Genomic DNA, 15963 nt, shown 5'->3' with positions numbered 1-15963 from the left:
AGAAAATCAAGACATTGAACAAGCCAAAAAGTTGCATAAATATAAAATAAGTGCTTGTAGTTGCCTGTATTCCAGGTGTAGCCCAAATCCTCATATTTAGTATAAGCAAGAAAGGTGTATCCCAAATCCTCATATTTAGTACAAGCAAGGAAGGTGCTCCTTGCTATTTGCTTCAAAATAGGAGGGACAACAGACTGGAATAAACTAGTACAGGTAAAATGAACATATTCCAGGCTGCCTGAATGCTCATTTTAAATCTAAGTAAATCTGAGGTGTTATAAACATATGTGTGTGGTCCAGAATAATCTGCCCTAAAGTTATGGTATGTCAGTATTTCTTGTAAAGTGTTTTTTAATTAGTAGAGAAACCTTGCCATAAAGTTAAGTGTCAGAATTAGCCTTTTGACTGAAGTATTTGATCTTATATTTTGTATTTCACAAACTAGAAATGTGCTCCCAGACACTTCCAGGGCTAAAAGGAGAAGTGTGAGAGACAGTGAATGCTGCGAATATTCTCAGTGTATCAGTTTCCAAAACACCTGCATCAATCAGGGTTGAATGGATCAGTGTGAAAATGGGTGAAATTCAGTCTTTCCATTTTATGTGATTAATACAGAAAAGGTGTTTGGGGAAGAGGAAAACCCACCCCAAAAAGCCAGAACATCTTTGGAATTTCTGGTCTGTTGATTAAATTTTTGTTATTGATAAAAAGTCAGAGTATCGATAGATTCTGAACAGTACAACGTATTAACTTTGCAAAAATCAGGGTTGCCTATTTAGGTAAGAGCACAGGGTTTTCACCAGCACTTCTTTCCCTGTAGGAAAATAGCATAAGGCTTTGCCTTTAATACATAAGCCAAGAAAAGTAATCAAATGATTCAAAAGTGTGTTATCAAGTTTACCTGATCTTTCAGAAAACTCAAGCTGTTGCACCTTAAACAGACACGTTTATAGAACTGTCTATTCTGCTCAATGCCAAATAAACAAGGAAGCTTGTGTGAAAAACTTGCCTCATGGGATGACCAATGACTTAAGTTTGGGCTAATTTACAATAATACTTTTCCCAGTAAAAACTGAGTTTTCTGTTTACAAAATAGGCTGTGTGTGTTTTTATTTAACTTCTAAACAGAGTCTGTAAAAAAAGCAGTGAGACCTCTGGTGTGGGACTCAGGGCTGGGAGAATTGCTGGTTCTTAGACCTTGATGAGCTTTTTTTCACCATCAGGCTTGAAAAGGAGTAGAGATTTATTGTTCTAACAAGGACAGAAGAGTAAAATTTAACAATAATTACTAATTATTAGTGAAATAATTATGGATAAATCCATACAGCATGAATCTCTTTGAAACAAGCCACATGTGGAAAGGTGTTGTCTAAACTCAAAAAAACACACTACTCTTGACTCCATAAAAAAGCCCATCTTTGATTTTAGAATTTGTTCTAATTAAGTGTAAAATGGCACCTCGGTTTTGATTTGTTCTGTTGACTGCAATATTGATAGAGCAATAAAGTCCTTTCCCTTCCTGTATGAACTTCAGTCCATTTTGGAGTGAAGGAAATGTAGACTTCATTTAATTTTAATAAGAAATAAAAGAGCAATAAATACATTATTGCTTAAGCTGAGAAATAGGGCAAGCAATTAGAATCATAGGATAATTATGTTGGAAATAACCTCAGGAATACATTTTGTCCAACCCTCATTCAGAAGAGGCCAAATCCCCTTAGATCAGAGTGCCCAGGGCCCTGCTTGGTGCTGCTTAGACAGGGCACCTGATTTACAGGTTTAAAAGCACCTTTTAAATCTTAACTCTAAATCAGAAAAAAAACAAAACCATTTTATTTGAGCCATTTCCTACTTTATACATCTACTGGAAATCAAAAACTAAAATAGTTTTGGAGAATAAAAAGAAGTTCCAAACATATTCAAAATCCAAGTACCATTTGTCAAATTTATTATTTGCAGGGTTTTTCCCCTTGTCTATTGGCCTCTTCAATGAGTTTTGCTTTTAAGATATTGGAGGATTAATCCAGCATATCTCTCTAGCTTTGCCCTCTGTGATCTCGCAGGATAAACTTAGAATGAATTCCTCAAACCCTTTCTGATGGAAGAGATAAGCTTTTAGATAAAATGTTATTTCAGTTGCTGTCTTATCCGGATGTTTGAGCTGCCAGTTAAACTATAAATTAAAGGCTCAGAATTCTGGATTATGGACTCCATCTTCATTATTAATGAAAAAATATGCCCTTTTCACAGGTTGTCATTTTTATGCCTTCCAACAAACTCTCAAAAAATGTGAATATTTCCTACTGTCCCGTTTAAAAACCCCAAAGATACAGTGATACAGTCTTCCCTTTGGAGGATGAAGCTTCTTCCATAAATAATTGATTTGTGCCTATTCTGTCCACTTGAATGGGCAGACTATGGAAATGTGAAGTTACTTCCGGAAGGCACTTCTTGCCTTGGAATAAAGGAAACCTGAGTCAGACTTCCCTCATTATACTATTCTGTAAAGTTTGTGTCCCAGATTTTAATGTGACAGAAACTTCTCCATTGCCACTGACCTTTGAATAGAGTCCGTCAGTTTTGCCACTTCCTTTGACTCATTTTCCCACTCACACAGTGGAGGTTTATCTCAGTCATTACTTCATACTTTTACATTAAAGTCAATTAAATGACTAAGTAAGAACTGACCATACAATGGCAAAACTACCTGTTTTATTGGGCCTTCCTATAAAGACAGCCATCCTTTATACAATGCTACAAATACTTACAGTTCTGATTTATGTGAGATCCTTGTGAAGTTACCTTATATTATCTACACACATAGATATCAAGAGGAAAATCTCACGGGAGAAGTGACTTCTTTGTAAGATTCACAAGATATTGGTTGGTTCAAATATAAACTCTGGCTCTTTTTGCAGTGTTATTTTTTTCTGCAGTAGCTTATATAAGTGAAAAAGCTTATGGATGTGAAAAATGTGTATTGAAATGAAAAGAAATATACCCCCAAATCTAACATTCTGCAGTTACCAGTGTTTCTTACTTTGTCCTGTTTCATTTAACCATCCTCAAACCATGGCATATGTACCAATGCAGATCCAAAAGAAAATCAATGTATACTACCCAAGATTCACACAGACCTTATAGCCATAAAATTCCAAGCATCCATTGAAAAATAAGAGTATCCCAGAGAAGTACCAGGTGCTGTGATGTACTGCAGAGTGCACATCGTCCTTAGAGTGCACCAGGACATTGTATATTGAGGTCAAGCCCCTGTTTCATTGTGTGTGAATGTGTGTGATGGGGAGCACAGGCACATATGCAGATGTGGATCTGTGGTACAGTCAGCAGCCTTAACAGCTGTGGTGACTTCTTTGAAAGTCCACCTGATGATATTTATCAGCTTTATGGGTTCTCTGTGCAGTAAAAGCATGACTGGGAAGCAGACCAGTTCAGTAGGGTTATGAAATGATCAGCCAAACCCCAGGGATTCTCAGCAATTCAGTGGTAGGTGTATATCTGCTTATTTTATCCCTCTCCCAGTGGTTAGTTCTTCAGGCTCTCTTCCAGTTTCTCTCTCAAGCCAGTGCTCCCCCGAGGCAGAATGCACGCTGCCCTTCTCTGATGGGCCAAATTCTCCCCTCCCTTCCCTCAAGCTGGGCTATCATGGCAGCTTGCAGTCTGCAGGCTCTGAAATGGGCACTGCTCCATGCTGGGTACATTCTGTGGGGCACCCCTCAGGTATTTGCATTTTTTATATACTTTACCTGTTCACTGACCTTGCAAATCTCTCAGTGCTGTCCCCATTTGCTTGAAGAGGGATGCATATGGGAGGTAGATTCTCTTAAAGACTGGGGCTGTATTTAGGGCAGTGTTTTAGGGCACTTTGGAATCAAAAGCATTCTAAGTATGTGCATTATTAATGTCAGCATAACTACCTTGTAACAGTGCATAGGGCATATTGATGAGTGTAACATGAACTACTTTATTATAAAGAGCTGTGTAAAGAATTTAAGACAGGATAAAACCAAAAAGACAACAGCCCTCATATCAGGTATACCCTTTTCCAAACTTTCTCTGCTTTCTGTTTCACAGCACACAAGCACCTTGAGCCAAAGGGACTCTGGTGAGAAGGACTGGAGTTCCTTTATTCATTGTGCAGGGCAAAAGGAGACAGAGGTGCTGCCTCCTGTGACACCAGAGGAGGATGCTGAAAGCGATTGCAGAAATGCAACTTGAAAATGAGGCTGTTTGGAGAAACAGACAGAGTAAACAAAAGACGAGAGATGTACTTTAATAGTTTATCTTTATTGGAAAGTAATAATAGTTATTATGTGGTCAGGTCAGGAGACTTATTTTCTATTCTTAACTATTGCAAGTTCAGTGCCTCTTTTAATCAGCCTCCATTTTAAAGGCTATCAAAAACATTTCTCTATATTCTGAATGTTCCAAAGCGTGGTGGAGCTTTAAAAGTGGCCTTTTAAACATTGCTTATTTATTTTCGAGGTTTTCACCTTCAATACTCAGAAATAAGCAGCAGTATATGTGCCCTCCATGGAAACAGAAGGATAAGTTATTCTGTTGGTGTTACCCACAAGCTTGTGGGAGCCAAAGCTGTGCTGTGAACTCTTGTTGAATACATATCCACTTGTTCAGTGATTGCTGCCAGGGTGGGGCCCCCAGACACTTCTGGAGATTCCAGCCCTCAGGTTTTGCTGCTCACAGGTTTCTCTTTTCCCCCAGTTTTAATGAAACACATCTCCAGCTGTCGAGTTACCCGTGAAGCTGAGCTGCACAGGATCTGCAAACTCCTCAGCTTCTTTTGACTTGTGGTGATCAATATTTCCTTCTTCTGGCATCTGCCTAAATGATAACTGGGCTAGGCTACCATACTATCACTTGCATACTAATCCTTCCTTAAATTTTATGCTCTCTATTTCTTTGTATTAAATGCAGATGGATTCAAGGAGGAGAAGTTATTTTTAATTGTGGCATTGCACCCCCAGATAATCAGCCCCTCTGATGTGATCCATCCCTTTGACTATCATAGCTTATAAAACTGCCTACAAAGATTCTGAGAGAATTTTTCCCATGGGTTGATGTCAGATGGAGTCCAAATTCTGTTCTAGATTGTCTTTTTAATATATCTACATTTTAGAAGTTATTTATTCAATGTTCTTAGAATTAGAACCAGTACTGATTAAAAGATGAAGGGCTAGTGAGAAAGGATGTTGATTTTGTTGACTTTTGTTTGATTTTGAATTTCCTCAAAAATAAAACCTTTCCATAAGAGCAACTTGAGAAAATAGCAAGAAGCTTTCTGAGACAAGTCAAGCAGTGTCCACACTGGTTTGGAGGATTTTCTTTCTTCATTTTGAGGTTTTATGTCATGTACAGCAGACAGCAGCTTTCAACAGGGTTTTTGTCATATCAGTTTTCCAGTTTTGTTCCAGCAGCTGCAATTTACACAAGGGGGACATCTTAGTTATTATATTCACCATCAACATAGAAGGAAACTTTGTGATCAGAATGCATCTAATAGTGAGGTACCTTGGGTTTGTTGCCAGATGTCTTTCTCAAAGATGCTCTTTTTCTTTTAAAGTAAAAATAGGTGGAATAACTAAATCAAATGGCAGTGTATGTCCCTAAGGGGAGTGTGAGTCACTTCAGAATGAACAAAACTAATATACTTAAGACTAGATCATGAAAAGTCTTATTTCTGCTCTATTAAAATTGCTGCATTGCGATTGGAAAGAAAATAATGATTTAGGTAGTACTGAAAAAGCTGGTTAATTAATCCTCTGTGTTATTATTGTTACTGCAAAAAATGCAAGTCTGTTCATTAGAAATTCAAACTTTGATCACAGGTACCTGTCCTTTCATCTGGAAAATGTAGTCCACAAGGTTGTCAGGTGGGAATCTGTTCACACTGTCTTAAAAAGCTAATGTGTTACTCCCTTATTAATCACTGACTTGGCCAACTAGTTTGTTCAGGCCAAGGGGATTAAATGGGAGGGTAACTCTTGCCCCTGTAGTAAAGGTAACTGTCTAACTTTTAAAGACCAGTTAGATGGGGGTTTATGTGTCCATGCAATATTTATTTGCTTAAAAGGCTTAAAAGGCTTTGGCTTCATAGCACCCCATTTGTTTTATTCTGAGGATCAACTTGAGAGATGGTGCCATTGATTCACCTCTAACAGCAAGTGACTGACTTACCTTTCATAACAAAAAAAAGTAGACTCAAACATAAGTATCTGAATCCAGAAGTTACCTGAAATAAAGAACCTCATTTTTATATGCCTGTTTAGGGAATATATAGCAGTAAAGTCTATTTCTGAGAGTGCTTTTATTCAACACACAGTGCTAAGGGAGAGACTTGAGAAAGGAAATACAAAGTTCCAGCTTTTTGTGCATTCACCCTCATCTATTCCTTCCCCCTCCCCAAGTCATCACCTTTTTTTTTCCATAATAATATTGTTCTGTACAAATATTTCTGTTTATCTATGGTGAGTTTTTTGCTGTCTCTATAAACTGATGCAAGTAAACAAAAGTACTACAGGAAGAATCACAGGAAAGGAGTTTAAGCAAACTACACCTGTATGTAACAGAACTAGGCAGTGCCATGCCAGAAGCCTTACTTTGTACCTCCTTCACCTGTTTAATGTGATCAGGAGTTGTGCTGTGATCCCACTGCCATGCTATAAACGTGGGGTTGGTAGAGCTGCTGGACAAGTGAGAAGAAGCAGTTCCCAAAGCTGGAGTCCCCTTTCATGTTCTGTCTTCTCAAAGAGATAGGTATTTCCTGCTCTCAGTAATGGGATATATCACTCTGTTTGATTAATGATGCTGGGGAAAGCTGTAAAGAAAATTCATTTTAAAAGGGCCACACTAAAGAGAGGAGTTTCATAAAGAAGGAGGAATCCCAACCCTGGCAATCAAATTCAATTAATAATATGGTACAAAAGATTTCCCACAGCCTGTAGGCAGCTACCTTGATGCTTGGATCTGTTCCAACCATAAAGCTGACAGATTATTTTCCCTCTTCTAGGATGTTTCCCCACATGGGCAACAGGTAAAATACACATTGTCATTACAGGCACAGGAGGCCAAAGGGAGCTCCCAGCTCTGTGCCAGCCCAGCACAGCTGTGCCCTCTGCTCGAGAACCAAAGGGTCCTGTGCAGCAGGACAGGCTGAGAAGGCACTGGTGCATGTAGAGAAAACCAGAACATCCATGTGCATGAAGGGAGAAATAGCCCTTTAAATCACCATTCAGAAAGGAGATGAGTTGCCCTCTTGTTTACATGTGAAGTTTAATAAAAGCCCCAATAAATGTTACTTGTGTTCACTTCTAGACACTCCAAATTCTCTTACATATTCCTTGATGCTGGTTGTGCAGATCTGTAAAAAGTGTCTTTGCTGTTAGTTGGAAAATATTTTTGTTTCTCTACAGAAAATATGGGTGAAAAACATGGCAATCGTTTTTATCTAAAGTAAATATTAAACCCTTTATTTCAAAGGGAAATGATTAGCAATTTCTGTTTTAATTTTAGCATTAGAAAATTAAAACTTGTATTTCAAGAATAACATTACTTTAGAATGAACTTTGGGCAAAATCAATTTAAAGACTTCTAATGACTAATAGGTTTTGGACCAGGCCTCAGGAAGATAAATTATGAACCTACCTTCTTCTTCTCTCTCCAGGAACTCAGGAGATCTTATCATCAGAGTGTAAATCTCAAAGGAACAGCTTGCTGCTGCATTTATTTATCACCTCCCAAAGTTCATTGTAGTTCTTGGGGGAATCAGTTTAATTACAACAGTAAATACTGTTCTAATTTTTTTCACCGCACGATGAAAAAGTTTACAGCCATAATTACAGTCTGTGCATAGCCTGCTTTGTCTCTCACTTCCTTGTTTGCCAAAAAGCCGTTTTCATGTGCTAATGTTGCAGCAGTGGCAGCGTCACATGGCTCGGCCAGCGGTGAGTGCTGCCCACGCGGCTGCACTCAGTGCAGAGCAGGCATTCCCACAGACTCTGCAGCAAGTGTAATGGGGAAAATATGGAATCCAGGCCACAAGAACAAGGGCTTCAAATGTCACCCATCTGCACTGCTGAGGACTCTCTATCTCCTGCTCATGGGGATGGCTGTTCCATCCCACAGGAGTGGAAGGAATGGGTGGAGAGAAGGGATGTAAGATAGGACTTGTCCAGTCCCAGGAGCCTGAAGGTTTCCCTTCCCCTTCACTGAGCACATCCTTGTGAAAAATAAAGCTTTCTCTTTTGGTTTTCTTCTTCTTTTCTCTGCAGTGTGGAGATGGCTTGAGCACTCAGCTGGAAGGTTTGAATCCGCTCGTTCGGGCGTGTGAGAAAGGCAACAGAGTTTTGGGGGATACCAGATGGGTGGCTCTTGGTAGGAAGAGTCGTATTTTTATCATATGAGATTGCAGGAGAGATGGGCAGTCTGCTTTTATTCTGACTTTAATAACATCAGGGACAACTTACTCTTCACCCTTAATTGAAGTCCCCCTTCCTGCAGGAATTGGAAAAGAACTTCCCAGGCTGGTGTGAATAAATGATTGTCTAACTGTCAAGCAGCACAGACCACCTTGATTTCATTGCTGCCAGGTCATCTAAAAGTGCCAGCACTCCATAAAAGAATCAATGCTGTGAAAGCACTAGATGGCTGTTAATAGATTTTTTTTTTCTCTCTCAAGCAGGATTGGTTTTCTGTTGGAATAAGAGGAGTTTCCCTGTGGATCCCCAGCTCTCATACTGATAAAATTAAAGCTACATTAAGTCACAGGAAGGAAAGGAAATACAGCAGCTTATGGAGATGAGGGCTTTTCACATGAAAGCTTCATCATCTTATGAACCACAACACATTCTCTTAAGCAGTAGCTCATGAACTGACCTTCACACACAGGGGAAATCTTGGCACCAGCCCATCAATTCTCTGATGTGTATCAGAGACAGAGGCAAGAGAAGCTTTTATTTTTCCTTAACAAGTCATAAGGGTTATTTAATCTGCTGCTCCATACAGAACATAGTATTTTTTATATATTTAACAAATATTTATATGAATATATTTTGGTCCCTTATTTGAGGTGAAAATTAAATTCAGTGGTGGGTGAACATACAGAAAGTTTCTTGGTGTGAGGGTTTTAAGTGTCCCATTGACAGCAGGTCTTTAGTTACAGTGCACAGCATATAACACAGATTATCGTGCTCTGCTGATCCTTGTTGAGAACACTTCATGGAAATAAGTCAGTTAAATTTATTTAATTTGTTTGGGAAAGACTTCATTTCCATCAGGAAGTACAGAAGTATTTGCCTTTTATAGGAAAGAAAATGTGGAGCAAATGACAATTCTGTGTGCTACTTTTGCATCATCCTTTCTGAAAAATAAATTGGAAAATTTAGAAATCCACTTAATTAAATCCCATTTCAAGACAAATATAATTGAAATATTTGAGTATATTTATCTGGAATCCTTGGATATAAGTTTTATAAATATTTCACATGTTTAGATTGAACTGATTAAGCATTGTAGATTTGGAGAAATACTTAATTCAGTGTCAAAACATGTAGGGGTAAAAACATGGGTTAATTAGATTTTGGCAGAGAGGAGTAATAACTTTTAATGTATATTCTGTTTCATTAATTTTGAATTAAACATTTCTTGTTTAAAATGTTTATTCAAAAGTTTCCATATACATTTCTAAAATAATGTCTTTTTCTTTGCTGAAGATCAATGTAATTTTTACTGGTAGAATCTAAAAACAGTTAAATAGCCAAAGATTAAGTTTCAGTTGCTATTTTTAATATGGCAACCAAAATACTTGTGGGGTTTTGTTTGTTTGGTTTTTTTTTGTTGTTTTTTTTTTTTTGTTTGTTTGTTTGTTTTGTTGTTGTTGTTTTGTTTGTGGTTTTTTAATTAACTCTGGATCAGGACATCTCATTTGAAAGTATTAGAAAAATGGTTCTAATTAGTGTCCATATATTGTAAGCTGTAGATCTATATATTTATATATTTTTTCCTTTTTCTGATTCCAATCAAGATACAGGCAGTTATAGGAGGACGTTATCATGTTATTTATGCTCTAATGAGGGGCAGGTCTTTCCATGATCTGTTGAGAGATCCTGATCTCCTTTCCTGCTGGATGGAATTCCTGTTTTCCTGCAGGAGCAATTCTGAGATTCACAGCATCAGTGGAACTCTGCTGCCCCAGGATAGTCAGATCCCCTTCTCCTTTGGTTAATCCCTTGGGTGGGGAATGTGTCTCTTCCACCAGCCAGTGAGACAGACTGAGTTATAACCCAGCTGTGTGTGTCAAGCTCGAGCTCTACAGCCTTAGACTTGAAATTAAAATGAGGGTGACAGAGCACGGGTGTGATTTAGGGAGTTTCAGAACCATATATTGATAGTTCTTCAGATAAATGAAAGAATCATACCTCTGATTTTGATTTTCTCACCTGAGGGCACCAAATGTCACCAAGAGCCTTCAGCAGAAGCCCTGTTTCCATGGACCTTGCAGGCTGGGAGGAAATAATTTCATATAACATAATTAGAGGCTGATCTTGTCACATGCAAGTTAAGATTCATTTTCTAGCACATTGCACCCAGCTCATACATCCTCAAAAAGTAGTTTTTTATCTTTTGATACTTTTTGATTACCTAGAAATGGTCTTTTTTTATTCCCCATCTTCCTCTCCCCCTGTAAATGGATTTAGGGCATGTTATTGCAGAATATAATTCAGGAGAGGAGCTTCACAAAGGTGTAAACACTGTTTGGTCACTGTTCCTCTGTATCTTATTTGTGTGGTGACATCTTCAGTCTCCAGGCAGGTCAGTTAAGCCCTACCAGATCTTTAATTTTGAAAAGAATGAGAATGATTATGTTTTAATAAGAGATGTATTAATTGCAGACTCTTGTAAATAACTATTTACAAAATCTCCTCAATGTGTTTTCACCACATCAGGAATTAATGTCAGGTGAGGACTTTGTGTGTGAAATGCTTGGCTCATGATTGACACAGGGACTGAGGCAGAGAGATTGAAATAGCTCAGGAGTTATTGTCTATAGAGGAAAGTATGTTAAAAATAAACAAAAATATGAGTATTTGTAAAGAACAGGGACCTGGTTTTCTCTTCCTGCCTAAATTTGCAGTCCTGCACTGAGCTGAGCTGTGTTTAAGAGCCTGAGAACTGGAATTAATGAGTAGGGCTGAACTCTTGCAGATGAATCCTCCAGGTCTGCTGTGACTCTTCTGCAGAGACCTTAATTGTGGGAGTTTTTTGGTTTGGGATTTTGTTTTGGTTTTTTGTTTTTTGGTAATGCCACCAAACAACTTCATATTCTTTGAAAAGGACGATTCCTAAAACCAAAGGACCAAAGTGTAGTCTTTTAGCTTGCCATTTCTTTGCTAACTATTCTTTTGGTGTTTTGGTATTTAAGCTTGTCAAGCATCTTTAATGAACCAAATGAGACAGAATGAAGGATGTGTTATACCAGATCAGAGGTTTTGCTGCTTCCCCAAGTGAAGGCAAACGAGAAGGCAGATGGAAGTTGTAAAGAAAGCAGGTTTAAGGGTTGTGTGGGGGCTGTTTACAGGAATATACAGGCAGACCAGCTTTTTGTTCTCTCTAAATGAGGGCTGGGAAAGTCAAGGCTGTGACTAAGGCTGCACAGTTAGCTGCAACAAGAATAGCTTGTTGAAGTTGATTTTCTTGGGGTTTGTTGCTCTATCCCATTTTTATCACCACAGTATCATAATTTTTCTCAAAGGTTGGGTATGAGAACATAATGTTCTTTGTGGAGTAATTAGGGTGCTCATATAACACAAGCAAACATGCTCCACAGCTGGAAACCTCTCCTTTAGAAATTACTTGGAGGGCATTTGCTTTCAGAGCCTTATTGAGTAGCTCAGTGCAACAGAGCAGAGATTCCCCATCCCACACTGAAGGCTGTTACTGTTTCAGCCTTTAAAAGGAGATTTACCTCACTTTGCACTTTGAAACTTAAGCCAAGATCTGCTGAATAAAAATTAAGCCATATAAATTGGAGTGGTTGGATTTTGTGTGAGATATCTGTGGTCTGACTTTGCATTAGAAGATGTGCAATTAGAAGCACTAAAAGCTGGTAAAGAGGAGGTTGGAAATAACATATATCATTCTTATTTTCACACAATGGGAAGAGGGGATGTATTGTTTCCAGCTCTGACAAATAATTCTGATTACCATGTTGCTGCTTTTCAGATACATTATTTTATAGTATTTGTATCTAGGCCTTCTAACACTTCCCACATTTCTAACAAAAGCCTAATACCATTTCATTTTTAAACTTCTAAGTAGGAGATAACAAGGGTAAAGTGTGTAGCTAAAATGTGTTAGGAGAAATCTACCCTGCAACTCCACCTTTGGGAGCTCTGGGTTCATATCTGGGGCCCTGTCTCACATTTTCTGTGCACACACCTTTACAGGCAGAGTCACTTGTCTATTTATGTTACTTAAGCCTTTCCCAGAGAAAGTCTCTCCTGACCTCTGTGTGAGAAGCACGAGGAGCTCTGTTGTTTGCAGAAGACTTTTGGAATTGAGCCATGCAGTGAGAGCAATGCCTTTCTTTGTCCTGAGATTCCAGCTGGGTTTTGCTGAGGTACAAAGCCAGTTACCAGAGAAATATTTGCAGGACATGTATTTAAGCCTTCCAGTCTCAGCCCAGGTTCCTGCTGTTGCCAACGGAATGCACTGCTGGATAACCAGGACTAAACTGAAGGAAATGAGGCAGAGAGAGATCTGAACTGGATCTCCCACCATAATCTTAGCAGGTTAGGTGAGATCCTGACGCTCTCTGCATAGATGAACCTCTGAAGAACAGAAGCAGTAACACTAACTGAGACCTCAGACAAACAAACAGTGTTATTTCTCCTTCCACTTTTTAAGATCATCAGGATTATATTGACCCAGCTAAGTAGTTTTAAATCACATATAATTATATTGTTGTCTCTGCTGAATTTGCTTTCAAATTAATTCTACTCAATGTTGTGGCAAATTAATTTTGGAAAGTCATTAAAAGCATCAAAGTATTCCCATTGTAAATCAGTTTGTTCTTGCTATATGAGCCAAAACTTCAGAATAAATAAAGAAAGTAAACATGAAGACATTAGTAACAGTGGCTGAAGGGTTAATAAGCTTTTAATTGAGTCACTACTTGACCAGGCAAATTATAACCCTGTTCAGTGTGTGCCATTTCCCCAAGTTTTCCATGATTTTTTCCTAGGGTAATAGGCCCAGCAGCTCTCTGGCTGCAGCTCCTGCTCTGCCTCGGCAGCTGTCATTTTGACATATTTTCTGCTTTCTTTAGAAGAGAGAGGTTGATTGAATGTGAGAAAAGTGGAACTTTGACAGGCTGTCAGAATCCCTTGCAGCACAAACCTACCTGCCAGCTAACTTGTTTCAGGTTTATTTCAAAGAAGCTTTCCAGCCCACAAACTTCTATTACCAGCCCAAGAGGGGCTTAAATAGGTAGCTTCCATTTTGTCAAAAATCTAAATTACATTATTTTCCCTGCCAATTGTTTTAATTTTTGGGAATTCCAGGTATCTCAGGGAAGGCAAAAAAAGCTTCTTTTCCCTTGCCCATATGCAAACAGCTAGGTGGATGAAAGGCATGCTCTTCTTTACCTTCTTTTACTATTTTTTGTTGTAATCAGCTATTGGTCCAAAGTTATGAAATTCTGAAGTCAGTTTACGAATTGGTCAGGAATAAACATGCTGTAAACAGTCATTCCTTAATAGGGGATCAAGCTGGGAGGAGATGCAGCTGTTATTACTGATGGAATCAAGCTGATATAATTAATGACAGCAACTATACACAGGACACCTTCACCTCTTGGCTCCCAAACTCGCTCCCAGCTGCCCTGTCAGGGCAATCCCCACAGCGTGTTCAGAGCAGAGCTTGGACTGGTGTCCCAATGGCACCGAGTTAAGGGTTTGGAAAGTCCCTCTGAGTGCTCTTTGCTTTGTGAAGTATCAGTGTGTGTTCCTGAGCTCATCTGCAGGGGCAGCCTCTGCCCCCTTGGCTCTGGTTTGAGTCACAGCCTGTGGGTGATGCCAGGTGTGGGCTGGTGGCCTTGGACAGACTCAGCGTGTCCCCTGTGATTGTCCATTCTTGAAGGTGTGACAAGGCCACTGCTCCACAGGGCTAAATGAGTCTGGGGAAACATTCACACAGTGTCTTCTCTGCAGGGCCGTTTCATCTCTTTGGCCTGGAGTTTTCTGATAACTGCATCTCCATCGAAATCAATAAATACCCGTGGAAACCATTCACTCAATTCACAGCTGAGTGGTCTTTATGAAAGCCAAAATTAATAGAAATAAAATGATCTGAAAGAAAGGGCCTTCACATCATACTGATCATCCCCAGGAACATGTTTATATTGACATTTTCACTTGGCTTTGTGGCTTGCATGAAAATGGTTGGTAAAGATATACAATATTTATTTATCTGCATTATCAGGTGCCTTTTAAGGCACGTCCATAACATTTTATATGTGTCAGCTTTGGCATTTGCATTTATCTGGGTTTGCTGAATGCAAATTCTTTAGCAATGTGCATGCACTAACACAGTTATACCTATGGAAAGCTCTTCTACATTATATACAGTGATGAAATCACTCCTTAGATTCCCCTCTGGTCCAAATGATAATTATCATATACCCTCTCTTCTGGAATAGATCTGTACTGTTCCTCTCAAAAAAGCCACAAAGCTTTGATTGAAGTCTGTGCCTAACTGCAGTCTCAGCCTGAATCCCTGCTACCTACAAGGTCTCTCCCTCCTAAGGATTTAAGGAGGTTTATAGAACTATTTAAAACTAAATAATAACAGAATGGTGTAAAGGCCAACAATTAACGCAACGTAACTGACTGACAAGCACAGTGAATTTTGTGCCTGAGAGATATACTGAGTATCCAGGTGAAAGTAAGACCACACACACTGCATCTCCCACCCCCCAACCTTTTGAATCCAGTGTTTTTGCAGTATGATTATCCAAATAATTGCTCACCAAAACACTCACACTTCCAAAAATGAGCACACATTATGCAGCCCTGCCAGACACTATTAGTCAAACAGGTAAAGTACAGCAATGAAAAGTTTTTCTCAAGACAGTTCAGAATGATTTCAGCAAGTCATCTCCCCTGCCTTACTGCTTATTTACCCACAGCCTTTACAACTGTACATAGTAATTACTCACAAATTAATAGACTTGGATTATCCAAACTGTGATTAGCCAGTTAATCACTGGAAAAACAGAAATTACATAGACGTCCACATTTTTTCCATGTAGACCTTAACAGAAGCAGAGTGGGAAAGTTTGAAGACTTGTAGGCAATTAAGTGAGTCCATTGTTTGAAAGGAACAGTTCAGAATCAAATTCATTATAGAATTTCACTGTCAGAATAACAGAGATTTGATTTCATCTGGGGTGCAGAGAGCTTGGTGAAATTGTATTCAGAGATCCAAGTTCTAGAAGTTATGCTTGTTACCTTTAACAGCAGGGCATGGCATTGGAAAGCAAACCAGAACTCCAGACTAGAACTCCAGTCCAATTTCTCCAGCTGAAAGAAGGAATGTAATGGACTAGTTGTTAATGGTTATTGTTCACAAGGAGTCTGTTAGGTTTAGAAGTTCACAGAATCTGATACCTTAACACACTTCAACATTTCAGATAGTGCTGCTCTACAAAGCTTAAATTAGAATAAATAAAAATTAAATTAACCCATGATTTATGTTTGCATGTGAAATACTTTTTCCTTTTTGGAGGTATGTGCTTAAGTGACATGTAAAAAGTAATTTCTAGAAATAGATTTCCATAGGACCTTTTTTTTCTCTCAAATTTATGTATGTATTTGTCTCCTCTTATCATTTGTGCTTAACAAATTTAAGAGGTAGGTATGTGAAAACCAG

The sequence above is a fragment of the Pithys albifrons genome, chromosome 15, assembly GCF_047495875.1.
Source record: "Pithys albifrons albifrons isolate INPA30051 chromosome 15, PitAlb_v1, whole genome shotgun sequence".
Taxonomy (NCBI): domain Eukaryota; kingdom Metazoa; phylum Chordata; class Aves; order Passeriformes; family Thamnophilidae; genus Pithys; species Pithys albifrons.
The sequence above is the reverse complement of the archived record's forward strand: the minus strand, read 5'-3'. Positions refer to the sequence as shown.